This window comes from Tachypleus tridentatus, chromosome 4 (genome assembly GCF_004210375.1).
Source record: "Tachypleus tridentatus isolate NWPU-2018 chromosome 4, ASM421037v1, whole genome shotgun sequence".
NCBI classification, from domain to species: domain Eukaryota; kingdom Metazoa; phylum Arthropoda; class Merostomata; order Xiphosura; family Limulidae; genus Tachypleus; species Tachypleus tridentatus.
This window is the reverse complement of record NC_134828.1, coordinates 62,234,275-62,246,561: the sequence shown is the minus strand read 5'-3', so window position 1 is coordinate 62,246,561 and position 12,287 is coordinate 62,234,275. Positions and strand designations below refer to the sequence as shown.

Here is a 12,287-nt window from a genome sequence, read left to right as displayed (position 1 = left end):
AAAACCTTATTATACTTACTATCCACTGAAAAACCTACATCAGCGGCTGAATTAGATAGAAGAGGTTGGAAGTCTCCTACCAATCCTCGTTGATTGAGTGTCGCCATTTGATGCAGGTAGTCTGGATGCATTGTTAGACCTGCACATGTTCAAGATTCTAAATTAATGATATTTGTAAAATGTAACTTTACTTGTCAAAAAATGAGGTATTTATAGAAGCACAAGTGTTTCTATACAGTTTTATTTAATTTTTACATTAACTGTTTAGTATTAAAACAAACAAAATAAAAAATGCAATATCTATTTTTGTATATCAATACCCTTCTTAATCATTCAGAATGTATCATCTCTAAAAACTAAATGTGACTTAAAAGTTAATTAACGCCTTAAATTTTAACACTTACTTTCCACCAAACGTTTTAGTTTAACAATAACTGCGCTGATATTTTATACAATCACTCCACTGTGTAGAAGTTTAACACGTTTCTCATAAAAAGAAAGCATAGAATTAAAATTTGTAATTAAATATATATAAGACCAAACCTAACGACAGCTGGGGAAAAGAAAGGGACAACAGTCCAGAAGCTCTGGAAAATGAAACCTGATTATACCGTAAAGCCCTCAAAGCACCTTTAGGCTATATCTTCATTTAATCATAAAAAGCATATGCTTTTGACTTTTTTTTTGCATATAGATGTTTTGTAAATTAAGAATGATTGAAATAATAGTCTCAGTAATAACTAAAACATTTGTCACTTGTAACTTTAACAAATATTTGTCGTTACTTAAATAACGTTTTTACACTTATCCTGCGAGCTAAAAATGACTGCTGCTATGATTTTTCCTTGTTGCAGTTCTAATTAGGATCTTCCTTTAAATAAATTCTTTAAAATGTTAAAAAGAGATGGAGAGGGGGCCCGTTCTGCTTCACCACAAGAGTAACTGTTTAACAGTTGTTGCATCGTGTTTCTCTCGGCTCCATAGGTCGGTAATATGAATATAATATATAACTAAAACATAAATATGGTGATGTTTATTTCTAAAAATAGGTATTAATCATTAAAATACAAGCAGCAAATAAGTAGTTTAAGAAGCAAGTCTTTACGGTATTTACAAAAAAAAACACACTTAAACTAGTTTTATTAACGCCCTGTATGTTTCTCCTTACAATTTATTGGAAAGTCAATTAAAAAAAAACTGACGAAAAGTAACAATCCTCAAACCATCAACGAATAACATTTATGTTTCTTACTCTAGAGTAAAGAGCACATTTCATCTACCTAAAAACTGTATGCTTTATGAAGTAACTTCTGTTCTCAGAGTAAATTTATCTCCTTTATGGCCGTTTTGAAATCATTCTATTTGCAATGTCAGATGCATCATTCTTTCAACAGAGATATTTTGGCCACCAAAGCTTATTATAGAGTCATTACAATACAGGGTGTCCGAAATGAATATACCAAAACTAAAGCTGAATCATTTTATTATTTGAGATAACAACATTAAACAATTAGTACGCTTGTAAGTTTTAGTTTAAATAATTAATGGAATTCTATATGTCTTCCCTTATTCACTGTAACTAATCTAATTATACATTCACAATCTGAGAAAACGTTTTCCAACGCATTACTAAAGATGAATAAGATAGCATCACGAAGCAGGTTTTTCAGTTTTTCAAAGTTTATTATGGCGTACATTTGTTTTTCTAAAAAAGCCCCAGTGATGAAAATCTAAATGGGTTAAATCGGGTGAACGAGTTGGCCGTTTGATAGGTCGTCCAACGCCGTGGTAAAGTTTGGTTTAAAAACACTAACAATTCGAGCAAAGTGGGGTGGTGTTCCATCTTGATGAAAGATAGCTGCTTGTAACAAGTCGGAGGCTTCTCGAAGTTGTGGAATAAATAACTTGTAGCATATAGATATACGAAGTTTCAGTAACAGTTCGTTCAAAGAAACTAGAAAAAACAAAAAATAATACAACAAAACAAACCTACTAGCCTACTGCTTGTATTTATATCCACTTTCTGTTGTTATGTCAAATAACAATAAAGTTAAACTTTGTTTTTGGTATATTCATTTTCGGACACCGTGTGTTTCATTTTGTATGACATTTCTCACGGCCAATACATTCATCAAATTTCTGGAGAAATCATTATGCAGCTTTACAACATAAATAAAAAATGATCTTAATGTTGTTTTTATACACATATTTTAAAGGTTAAGCTAAAAATAAAATGTTATTGCTCCAATCACTTAAATAAGATGTAAACAGATTAATTTTTTGAAATTATTAATTCTTCAAAATACATAATTAAAATTATCTAGCTCCAAGATGTGGATATAATTTAATAAACTAGTTAAGATTAATCAAGTGATAAAAGTATAAATATAACTACAATTTTCATTTTTTTAAATTCTTAATTATGTCATTTTTATAATTGATATAGGACAATTGGAAAAGAGGATAAAATCCCATGCAAAATATTTAAACATTTTAATTATTTATTAATGCTAATTTAATTAATAATGCATATCTGTGTGAGTTTTATTATGATGATTTTAATGTTTTATATTTTATAAAAAAAAAACAGAACATTTTGAATGAAAGAACTATTGAATTACTACCAAACAATATTTTCAATGTAAAGTAGAAATAACCTGGAGTTTCCATGGGACTGAAGCCTCTAACTGAGATTGATGGGTTGGAATGAAAAGAACTGTATAACTGCTCCATATATGATGGAGTGAGTCGATATGGATGATGAAACCCAGGATCCATCTGTCCATTTGGAACTGCTCGACGCTGGGAGAGAAAGGTAACATCTGAAAGTCCAGTACCTGTTCCATTTCCAGCAAGTCTGTAGATGACACATCCAAAACTGAATGTCAAACTTTATCAAGACAGATATAATCAAAATGTACAGCAAAACAAATTTAATGGGCAGTTCCTTATAAGTCATCTGTTGAGAATTCTTTAATAATCGCAAAAAGTCAAATGATGAATTTGAAAAAATTGCAACTTAACTGTGTGGGCTAAAAAAATGAACAAGTTAAGTAATAATTTTTGGATGCTTAAAACTATGCAGATAACAATTTTATATGTTTTTTAAATATTTACTGATGTATAATAGATCAAAATGTCCTTTCATTAATTTAATTTATACATATTTATACACAGCGGTATCAATTTTGTGTATTTAAGTCCTTTTTACATTGTTTTTTTTTTTAAATTATCGTATGATATGTTTAGAATTATTAGTCAATAGAAGAACATAACTATAAATAAAAAGCACAACAAGAAATTGGACTAGTAGTTTAAAGAATTCCCAAGTTAAATATTTAAAATGTGCAGATAAGACCACTATTATACAATATAATGTACACAATGCTTGTTTACGAGACTAATAATATTAATCTAAAAGACCCACAGGTGATAAAACTGTCAAAAGAGAGAGAAACGTATAAATATTGTTATAGAATGCCTAATAAATACAATGAAAAACACAAGTGGACCAGTAGAGAAACAGCTAACATTATTAAAGACTAAACCACTTAGATCATTTGTCACAGTTTCTAGGAAATTCAGCCAATGAGTTGCCAGCCTCATTCTCTAAAGCAACTATTCTTGTCAAATATACGGATGTAACTTTTATATGTACCATATTGATGTATCTGAACACTCATTTCATAAATGTAATTATCTTCATCTATGATGTTAAACAAACTGAATAAGTCTTATAAACCCTTGTTTCTCAAGTAAAGGAATAGAACAAATAACATTTAAGAGATCCATCTTGCTGTCCAACTGAACAGATTAGTCATGGCATCACTAAATGATCTACCACAAGAAAACTGAAATTATAAGCTGTTATTATCATCTGCCCTCTTATGTCAATTTGGAAATTATAATCAGAAAGGAACACAGAGAATCTTATGCAAGTAATTAAGAGTACAAAGTGTCTCGCACAATTATCACATCAACAATCATTCAAACAATATCTTCTTTAGATTGTGTTCGTCAATGAATTTGATGATGAGAACATATACATTGTACAAGATCAAAGCAGCAATACCACCTTAAGGAAACCCAAATATCAGAAAGAACTACGTCTTTTAAAAAAAATACACAGGATTTTATACCTTGTCATAATAACGCATCTGGTTATTTACGTATCGTTCGACCTTTTTGCGTGTGTGATATTGTAAAGTGCATCAAAATCACAATGTTAATCTGCTCGCTCGTGTTTTTGCTGAATTCTTTTAGAAAAATAATATAGAACAGTGTATCTCGGGTTTATGAAAACATTTATACAAATTGTTCACGTACCTTGAATCCTGGCATAGTTATGTAAAAAACGCATTATATTTCTCGTTAAAAAAAACAACAAGAACATTACGGCAGTTCAGTTCATACTAAATGATGTATTAATATTGAGATCAATCTTTTAATCAATTGATAAATAAAGCAGTAGTAATAGTCGCATTTTACTGTCCAAAGGATTCCTCCTCACGCAGATTGGTTGCCTCAGGCAAGCGAAAGAGAGCGGTGACGTCATCAAAAATGACGCATTCATAATTCCAAAAACTGTCACTAGGAGGGCGCTGTGCTAGGCTGCCAAAACAGAATGCATGGTGAATGATTACTTGACGAGCTAACATGCATTTGTGTTCCCAAATAAAACATAAATAAAGGAGGAGCTTAACTTCCACGGATTCATTAAGAACCAGAGTCGGAAGCTTAAAGTACTGCGTGATGTAAACAAGACCAAATAAGTCATCCACCCTCTTCATCAACATGCTTTTCTTGAACTAGGCAGGTCAAGGGGATGAATAGTGTACTAGGTTTCTTTTAATTCGCTCAGAAATCTTTGCATTTATTAAAGCTAGGAGCAGTACAAATGTAGGCTTATTAAACTAGTGGTTTTTCAAATAATAATACACTTTCTAAAATGAAGGTTTCTTAACGAAACGAGCAACGCCATCGTTTACAAGACGCCTGTAGCTAAAACGTTAGTCAATACAGTGGAACCTCTCTAAAGCAGCCACCTTCGGGACTGAGACCAACTGGCCTGATTAGAGGGGTTCCTCTGTACATAATTAGGGATTACGTAAATAAAAAAAGGGACTGTGATTGAATGACCGCTTTCAAGGGCTGACCGAATCTGAAGGGTAGCCGCTTAGAGGGGTTCCACTGTATATTATTTTACTGTTTATTATGACCTATATATTCATGTCTACACAGAGACATACTGTTTTTCTATTTGTCACTTCTCCTTCCAATCATTTTTCTATTGACTGCCATTCCTTCATTTCTGCTCCCCAGTGGCCCAGCGGTATGACTACGGACTTACAACACTAAAAATCGGATTTCGATACCCGTGGTGGGAAGAGCACATATAGCCCATTGTGTAGCTTTGTGCTTAATTCAAAACAACATCTTTCATTTCTTGGACTTGAAGCTTGAAAATGTTAAACCTTGGTTTAATTCAAACAGATTTCTTTGTCTTTTCACTTTTTGTTTGATTTAGGGCTTTATGAGGATTTTGTTAAGTCAAAGGTAAAACAACTAAAATGTGTGTGTTTTGGGCTATTGTTCGGTTATATTTACAGCAATCAAGATAAAAGTTGGCAAATATAAATTTTAATATGGCCAATACATTTGCATACAGAAAAAGTTGGATTTTCCATTTTGAACCTTTTTAAAGGGGACCAAAGCTTATAAAGAAGCATAATTTTGGAGTTTTTGATTAATTATGCTACTGTATCTTGCCAAATTCACATGGAATTTGGTACAAAGTTACTTTCCTACAATAAACGCACATTGACAAAACAGTAAGTTAAACTTACACGCTTTTAAAAATTATATGAGGTCAAGATGTCACAAAAAGCATAATTCTATGGTTTTTGACAAATACTCTGCCATATTTCAGCCAGTTTACATGGGATTTGTAAGGTATTTTTAACAGATTCTAAACAGATGTGGGAAATTCTAAAATCTGTCTTTTGCTCGGTTTTTCAATGAGAAAAGCACAATTTTGGATTTTCGTAAACTATTTATGTGTATGTTAATCAACTTGCACTGAATTTGATACAAAGATACGTTCTTAGAAGTTCTGAGCAATAACACAGAAGTTTTGTATTCTTTTCACGTCAAAATTCGCCATGTTGAAATTGCGTGGCAGAGACATGTATTTACCCGCGAATGTTGGCCTTTCTTAGTTGTAATTTAAATGAAGATGTTCAGATCCAAAGGTGTAGTAAGACATGCTTGGGAAAAAAGTTCTAAAGATGCGGTACAAAGTTTTCTCGTACATTCGAAGAGAGATTAAAAATACAATATAGTCGTGAAATGTGTCCAGTTATTTCAGGATAGCTTGAATCAAGCAATATTTTTTGTGAAATATTTGGATTTATGTTCTTATCATACCTACTGAATTATGTAGTACGAATAAGCTGATTATTTTTACATAGTATTATGAAGTTAAAATCATTTGCAATGTAGTCATACAGCAACTTGAAAAAGTATACAAGTTTTCAATATTGTAGAAGCAATGGGAAATAGTATGCCACTTTGTAGGCTTGACCTTGAATTATTTTCACCAGATAATTAAAAAACAGCCCACAAAATGTAAGCCTTACAATAATACTGACGCAATCACTATATTTTTTGCAGCTTTTATTCATTATTGAAAGTATCTCTGTGACGCCCTTAAACCTTCAGGGTCACCAATACGATTTTACACACGAAATGTTTTACACAAAAATTCCTTATGTGCCCCGAGACTGGGATATGGAGTTATCACAGACGTTCTTGATTCTGACTGAAGATAGCCTGAAACAGAATGTGCATCTGGAAGCCAGCATCCTAGTTTAAGTCATGAATCAATTAGAAACTAAAGTCATGGTTAGGTTTTACTATACTGCAGGTTTGATAAAGCCAGCAAATCATTAAAAATACTAAATTGGGTTTAAGTACTGCAACTCAAAAGTTGAAATATTTGAGATAACTTGTAAAGAAAATATACCTCATTGTTTGAGAATATAAGATCATGGAGATGCCGCTCTTTCCCTGTCGATTAAATTAAATGTCTAAACATTCTTACCCATAATCTATAAAATGTCATCAATCCCTTAAAGATTATTGGCATATGAATGGATTCGAGGTAGTTTTGAATTCCGGCCAGTGATGGATTATGTGCAAGTGTGTGTTTGTTTTAAAGCAAAGTCACATTGAGATATCTGTTGTATCCACCATGAGGAATCGAACTCCAGAATTTAGGGTTGCAAGCCCGTAAACTTACTGCTGTCCTACTGAGGGGAGTAATATATTCTATGTCTACCGAGGGCCTACGTGTTGTGGTCAGACCTTTGATGCAAATATAGCTTGATGAACAAAATGGTACATTTTGTAGAACTATAGAAAGTGTACTTCTTCTGAAACAACCGAATCCAAGCTGATACAAATGCTCAGTTCGATTTACAGCCAATTACTAACATTCACCTTTCTGAATTTGACCATAGTCCTCCACATGTTGAGCCTCCTGAACAGTAACTGCTAGGTTTAACATCATTCTAGACTTTGAAGCACATCAAAAACACGCTACGAATCAAAGCTGGTTGAACGTGGTATAGTTCTGCGCATTGAACACAAATGATTCTAACTCAGTGTACATGAAATTATTAGTGAATATTCTTGTTGCAAGACCTGGAAAATAATGATGCAAGATTGCTTTCTAGACACTTTTTACTTGATATATTGTAAATATTTCGCTGTGTTAATGTAAAAACATTGTAGTATCAATAATATATATTCACACTTGCATCCTCAACAAATGAGGAACTTAAAAATAAATTAAGAACAAAATTTTCTCAACAATATCGTTCAGTTTTTGTCCCATGCTTTGAATACAGAATTAGTGGTTAGTCTTCTCTATGTTTCTCACTCTACATGCTTACTAGGCTCTTAATCCAGTTCTGGGTGAAATGAGAAGTTTTAGGGCCATAAACTAACTCGTTTTTCTTAGCCTGATAAATATTTCTTCGTTATTTTTTACCATATCTCATAAAAAATTATTATTACATGCTTTTATTTAAAAACTGTATCAGTTTGGAGCATAAAAGAAATTCTACTGATCAATAAACATCAATTCAGATTAATTTAGTAAAATAAATTTGGTTTTGTTCCATAATCGATCAATTTCTTATCGTAAGTAAAACAAGTGTATTTATTCAAACTGAATGTTTCCATTCAAGTTTAGATTATTCATTTTTTCATATTTAATGTCAAAGCACACCTGTATTTTTTCTCATTCATTCTAGAGATTCTTCAAGTCTCCTACGTAGATCACCTACATTTCAGTTTTGAAGCCTTGGGCCACTTTTCCTTATTTACAACATGTTCTATGAAATGTATAGTATCCTATATCGTGGCACTGATGTTTGCAGTCATTATATACAAACGTTCTTTTCAGCACTTAACTTTTTTTTTAACTTTGGGGGTCATGTTCATTGGAAAATCGAATTTTGGCTATTCAGTTCTTCTAGATTATTTAAAAGAGATAAGTATCAGTCTTCCCAATGATTCTGTAACTTCTAGTAATCTGGTTTTGGTCTGTCTTTCTGCATCTCTGAGGGATTTCAACTCCATATTTTATAACTTACCTTAAAATACTGCTATTCAGCTTTCATTTGATCACTTTGTTTGGAAGAGCAGTTACGAACTGATCACATGCCAGATAATACAGAATATAGAAATACTTCTACACAGGACAAGTAAGCGAGATATTCAGCATTCTCAGTACTGATTGCTTATTTGAGAATTACGGGATGAAACAAAAACAAATCTCTCGTAACTGTTCCAGTTTTTTTATGATAAGCATTGTAAAGGAATATCCTTCTAAACGTGCGGCAAAGTAGCTTATTTGCTGCTCGTTATTTGATTTATATACTAGAAAAAATAATCTCGAACTGAATCTTATATGCTTTTCAACTCGCATTCTAAATCTGTAAGTAGTCTTGCAAATCCTATAATCCAAGAGGTTGTTGCTAAACAAGCTGATATGCGGTGATAGGTCGAGTTGTATGGTATATGGCTGTGGCAACTAAGGTGAATATTGTTTAAGTCAAGGTGACTGTAATGATGGTTTTTCTGATTCAGTTTTGTTGTTTTTAAGCACTAAACTACATAGGGAACTATCTATATTCTGCTCATCATGGATATCGAATTAATTCCATAACTATATTCCGTCTGTATTTTATCTATACATCTATGTATGAAGACACCGTTCATTCTTGTAAGCTGAACTATAACAGTATTTCTTTACAAAGTGTTTCCTTGGCGGGATTCATAAAACGTATCTTGTATTCAGTTCCTAATTTCTGTACATCATCTTATAAAAAGGTGAATATTTGTACCATGTTTTACTCTTAAGCCAACCTTTTTAATTCGAATTATTGTTTAATATTTAAAAATAGTCAACGTTTAAGCTCTTCGGCTTTCTAGTCAACTTCTTTCAGTGCTCATCTAGACGTTTTTGAATTAATATTATTTATTTATTGATCGACTTCTTCCAAGTTGACGTCACGTTGTTTTGTTGAACTTTTAACACTGAGTGAAGTTTCCCATCTTTATCAGTGTTGAAATATTTCGAAAACACAAATAATTTATGCAGATTTTTTAAATATATTTTGTTTGTTTCAGATATTTGCGCAAAGCTACAAAAGGATTACTTGTTCTAATCGTTCCTAATTCTGAATTGATAAACTAGACAGAAGATAGCATTGCAATAGTAGTCACCGATAACTGTTGGATCATTCTAATAGTGAAATTGTGTAATGCTTGCACCTGAAATGCAAAACGGGATTTTGCGTCAAAATCAAGTACCTTCAAAGTTCGATATCCTAACCACTGTGCCACGCTTGGGCATTTTATGTATGTAGGCATTTTTAACTAACTTCTAAATGTCACACTAATTACTTTGAGATCTGCCCATAATCTAGGCTTCTTGAGAAATGTTTGAGAACTCGTTATAACACAAAAACGGCAACGTTTACGTTTTAAAGAAATTATTCACTTCAAATTATTCGCAATTCCAACTATGCATTATTTTATTGAGCCATGCAACTCGTACATACAGAATAAAAGGTTCAAAAGTCGTACTCTAAACTTGAAATCTAGGCCTTAACAATATGTGACGTGTAATATAATATAGTTTTAATTCATCAGCTACTTACGGAATCTTCACTCACTAGTCTTTCTTAACTTTCCTACATCGTTTTAGAATTCCCGAAATAATTTACATCCAGTTGGTCTTATATTTATTTCTCTGAAAAATATCGTAGCCTGACAACAAATATTTATATTACAGAACAAATATTATATTTAGAATACATACCGCTACATGTGTATCTCAAACATCTACATTTAAACTTAAAACAAATGAAACTTTACGGTGAGAAAAAATGCACAAAACTACAGTCACATTGCTACATTATTTTTTAGATTAAGCTTTGTACAGCTATTGCTAGTTCTTAAGCAAGTATTGTGAAATTTTGTGAAAAAGCAGTTTTAAATAAATTTGACATAAAAAGTATAAAACTATTCTAAGTCGCCGCAGTTGTTAGTCCAGTATTTAAATAAGGGAATTTTATGTGATACATGAGCGAACCGCTAGATCATAGGCCCCCCACTAATTACATACTATAAGCGAAAGTAAAGAATAGTGTAATAATATAAAAACACACTATATCTGCTCTGTCCAGAGCCGACGAAACTTTTCACCATTACCAGAACGTATCAAGCTGGCTAGTTGAGGAAAAGCCAGCTCAACTTTGGAACTACTGACTATAATAAAAACACCCAATCATCAACACCATTCCCATATATAGGTATTCATAATTAATAGTGGGCTGTTTGTTTCTTTGTTCTGAATTTCGTGCAATGCTACACGATGTCTATATGCGCTATTCGTCCCTTATTTTGCAGTACAAGACGAGAAGGAAAGGAGCTAGTCATCACCACACATCGCCAACTCTTGGGCTACTCTTTTACCAACATATAGTGGGATTGACCGCACGATACACCACTCCCACAGCTGAAAGGACGAGCATGTTTGGCGTGCCGGAGATTCGTATCCAAGACCCATAGATTATGAGTTGAATATTCTAACCACCTGGCCACGCCAGGCCGATTAATATAACAGCACCAAAGCTGACAGATTTGAACGCATTCAGTAACATATAGTCACTTGAAGTTTGTTAGTAAACTGGAACAACAAACATGCTTTTGAACCGTCCTGTTGCCGCTCACCTAGTAAACGTAAAGATTGTTAGTTTATATTACATTACGCAAACAGCACTAAAGCTTGTATATTTTACATTCCACAACTGTTTAGTACAGGTTAAACAGCCTCATGTACAGTTTAACTTTCATCCTCTGCACAAAGCTGTCTTTGGATTGATATTTGGAAAATTTATTTGCCAATTCTCTCAAATATTGTCGTACTCCTTACTTTGTAACTGACAGTTGTTACGAACTACAGATGTACGCTAACACTATCTCCTCGTGCCCCAATGTGTCAGCGGTCAGTTTATGGATTTACAATATAAAATCCGGCGTTTAATTCTCTGTGACGGACGGAATGTACGTAGTCCATTATGCAACTTTGTATTTAAGAAACAAAACCAGTATACCCTCTTAATATAGTAGTCAGATGATTTTATATATATACTCAATTGGTTGTTTGCTTGTGTTTTTTAATTTCACGCAAAGCTAGCCCTCCCTAATTTAACAGAGTGAGACTAGAGGGAAAGCAGCTAGTTATCACCACCCACTGCCAACTCTAGAACTACTCTTTTATCAACGAATAGTTGGATTGGCCGACACATTATAACGCCCCCACGACTGAAAGGGCAAGCATTTCGGTGTTAGTGCTATAAACACTAAGAGACTTCGACTGAAATTGAATTTGCAGAATAACTTTCAGTGCCCATTACATTTCGTTGGAATAACGTAACATTTATTGTTCTCCACATATTCTCTTCAGAAAAAAAAACGCAAAAGAAATATTTTTGTTATTTTAAAGAGATATATATATAATAACGTTACAAGCTAAGAGTGTGTGATGTTACACGTGTTAAGGCACTGATTGTCAGATCAAAATGACAATAAAAGTTGTGCACTTTAAAAACGGAGGAAAACATCGAATTTTTCGCCAAAACGTGTGCGTGTCCAATAAATTTGTTTGAGAGATCTCCATGTTCTGCAAGTGCAACATGTGCAAAATCCCT

General features: G+C 32.8%; 1 pseudogene across 1 annotated transcript in view; it reads right to left on the bottom strand.

Moving 5' to 3' along the window:
• Nucleotides 1–12,287, bottom strand: part of LOC143249262 (uncharacterized) — a 62,913-nt pseudogene that overhangs the window by 13,141 nt on the left and 37,485 nt on the right. The window contains exons 5-6 of the transcript XR_013027699.1: nt 2,658–2,857; nt 20–139 (exon numbers count right to left, since the gene is read on the bottom strand). The product of XR_013027699.1 is annotated as an uncharacterized LOC143249262 (transcript). The remainder of the gene's footprint in view (nt 1–19; nt 140–2,657; nt 2,858–12,287) is intronic.